The following is a 2,929-nucleotide window of genomic DNA, read 5'->3' as shown; positions in this document are numbered from 1 at the left end:
CCCGTGGTGGCTCCGCACTCTCCCGATCGCGGGGTGCGTACATGCCTGGACGGAAAACGTCCCTTCGTTAAGGCGGAGGAATTCTAACATTCCGATAGGTCATCGAGTGGTTGACCAGTCTCACGCTATATCATGACAGTCAGTTTTTGGCTTTCTCTACTAAGGTGCTTGTCCGGATGAACCAGGGCACAATCGCAGTAGTTCTCCTGGTGCTACCTTAGCCGATAAAGCGGAACGTAAGGCACCAAAACACAGGAGCCGGGCAAACCCAACATTTGACCAAAGACAATGATTCGGAGCTGATGCATATAAGGCCAAACTCGCAACGCCGAACACTCCCTAAGGTATTCGGTCTTTATGGTATAAATCGGGCCTAAATAGTGCCCTTTGTAAGAAGCCCTTTGTGTCCAGGTACGTGCATTATTCTGATGTGGCCACATGCCAAGACGTCAGCATCCTTCTCAACTGTGCTGAGAATTTGGTGGATGTGTATCAACAAGAGACAGTAAAAAAGGTTTACGCAGGGTCTTAATCTAAAAAGAATCCTTGGAGCGGGTCCCTACTGCATGTTTGCGCCTGTGTCTCTGTTGTGCCGTATCCTGGACGGGTGTAGCACGATGATCATCTGTAAAAGAGAGGAACTTAGGTGAAAAAGTTGTCGTGCAAAAAGATAGTTTTTAAAGAAACCATGTATAATTCAAGATGAGTAAAAATTGCCACTTGTCTGCACGCGTTGAGCCCCTTGTATTTGTAATAGGGGTGTGACCATTGATCCGGTATGAATTACATATAGCTGCGCCAGACTCGTCTAACTGTGCCCGAGGTCTTGACGACCTGTTAAATGCTTTGGTTGGTGAGGCCGTTTTTAGTGTGCGGCTGCCAAGGCAGCTGCACTCTCTTCAGCGCGCAAAGATCGCTTAATACTTCCGTTCACTGTAATGATGCCACGTGGGCCGGGCATCTTGAGTGTGAGGGAAGCGTAGTGCGGTATTGCATTAAAGCGAGCGAAAGCTTCGCGTCCGAGTAGTGCTTGATAGCCACTTTGGAACGGAGCGATGTGGAAGGTTAAATGTTTGCTACGGAAGTTATCAGGGAAGCCGAATATAACCTTTAGTAGCAGGGAGCCCGTGCAATGAGCCCCTGGGCCTGGCGTTACTCCTTTAAAGGTAGTATTGCTATGGCAAATTTTTGTTGGGTCCATCCCCATTTAGCGGATTGTATCCTGGTATATCAGGTTTAGACTGCTGCCACCGTCCATCAGGACTCGTGTGAAGTGGTATCGTCAATTATTGGGTCTAATACCAGGGCATCCCATCCTGCACGCCGGATACTTGCTGAGTAATCACGATGGTCGAAAGTGATCGGTTGAGACGACCAGTGGAAGGACTCCGCGGTGATAGGCCCTTGGGCATATTTTTCTGCGAGTGCCGTTTTGTTTCTTCCCTTGATCACGTGTAACACATTTACTGTTTTGACTTCTGGTGGAAATTTCTTTTGTTCCCCAGTGTCTTGCTTGAGAGGCTCATCCTCTTCTTCGCTTGGTGTATCCTCCCCCTTGTGTACGGCGTTGAGCTTGCCGGACTGCTTGAAGACCCAACATTCTCTATCAGTATGATTAGCGGGTTTACCAGGGGTGCTATGGATTTGACATATTTGGTCCAGAATTTTGTTTAGGCTGGATAGTTCGTCTCTGGCGCCTTTAGAGGGCGGCTTTTGCTGACCTGGCCGAGAGCTTTTGAATCCGGCGTTTACTGCCGTGCTCTTCGTGTTGTCTTCTTTATTCCGGCGTTTGTTATTGCTGTTGCGCCGTGATTTCCTATTTCCATCTCTAACTTCGGATGTACTAGGGTCGCTGGTGCTGCATCTGGCTAGCCAGCTATCCTCCCCGCGCAAAAGCGGGTCATGAGGCTTGTTAATGCTGCCATTGTTCTCGGCTTTTCTTGGCCGAGGTGTCTAGCAAGCCATTTGTCACGGCGCTGCCAAGGCTTCGGCGTCCGGACAGTCGACAATTTGGTTCTTTTTAGTAAGAAACCTGTTCCAAAGCTTTCGGGCTGACTCTCCGGGCTGTTGAGTTATATGACTCAAATCATCCGCGTCCAGAGGTCGGACATAAGTCCCTTGAAAATTTGCCCGAAAGGCATCTTCGAGCTCTTCCCAACTTCCAATGGAGCTTTCGGGGAGGCTCTTAAGCCAGTGCTGAGCTGGCCCTTTGAGTTTGAGGGGTAAATACTTAATGGCGTCAAGATCATCTCCCCGAGCCATGTGGATATGGAGGATATAGTCCTCAATCCAGACCCTAGGGTCTGTTGTTCCATCGTATGCCTCTATGTTTACGGGTTTGAATCCCTCTGGAAATTCATGGTACAACACCTCATCGGTGAAACATAGGGGGTGTGCGGCACCCTGATATCTGGGTGCACCGCGTTGTTCGGATGTTTGTTGTGTTGCATTGTATGCTGGAGCATGCTTGCGTGGTCCATAGATGGATCTGGTTTCGCCCTCCTTTTGATGCGAGCCCTCGCGTAGACCGCGTATTGGCTTATGTGCGGCATTGCTTGTCGCTTTATGTTGGCCGTGAGGTCATCTATCCGGCCAGATGGCTGTTTTAATTTTTGGTTGTGGGGGGTCTGACGCCTCCTCATCGAATTCAGGTAGCAACTTCCGCTTTGGGTAGCTCTTGGTGGGGCGATTGCCGCCGTACTTCACTGCTGTGTTGAGTACTTTACTCCATCTAATTTGGAGTGTGTCCTGCAGCCTTGAGCCTTTGCTTCCACTTTTTCAAACTCCTCGCGGTGGCAACAAGCCTTTGGCGGGCATTCTGCTGCTCTGGGTGCTTGTCTGGTGTTATGTCATCTGGATTATCATCTTTGACAGAATTGGTTTGTCCGGTTTGATTCTCCGTATTGCCATGGTCCGGCGGTGGTTCGCC

The sequence above is a fragment of the Triticum dicoccoides genome, chromosome 7A (genome assembly GCF_002162155.2).
Source record: "Triticum dicoccoides isolate Atlit2015 ecotype Zavitan chromosome 7A, WEW_v2.0, whole genome shotgun sequence".
Classification (NCBI taxonomy): Eukaryota; Viridiplantae; Streptophyta; class Magnoliopsida; order Poales; family Poaceae; genus Triticum; species Triticum dicoccoides.
The sequence above is the reverse complement of the archived record's forward strand: the minus strand, read 5'-3'. Positions refer to the sequence as shown.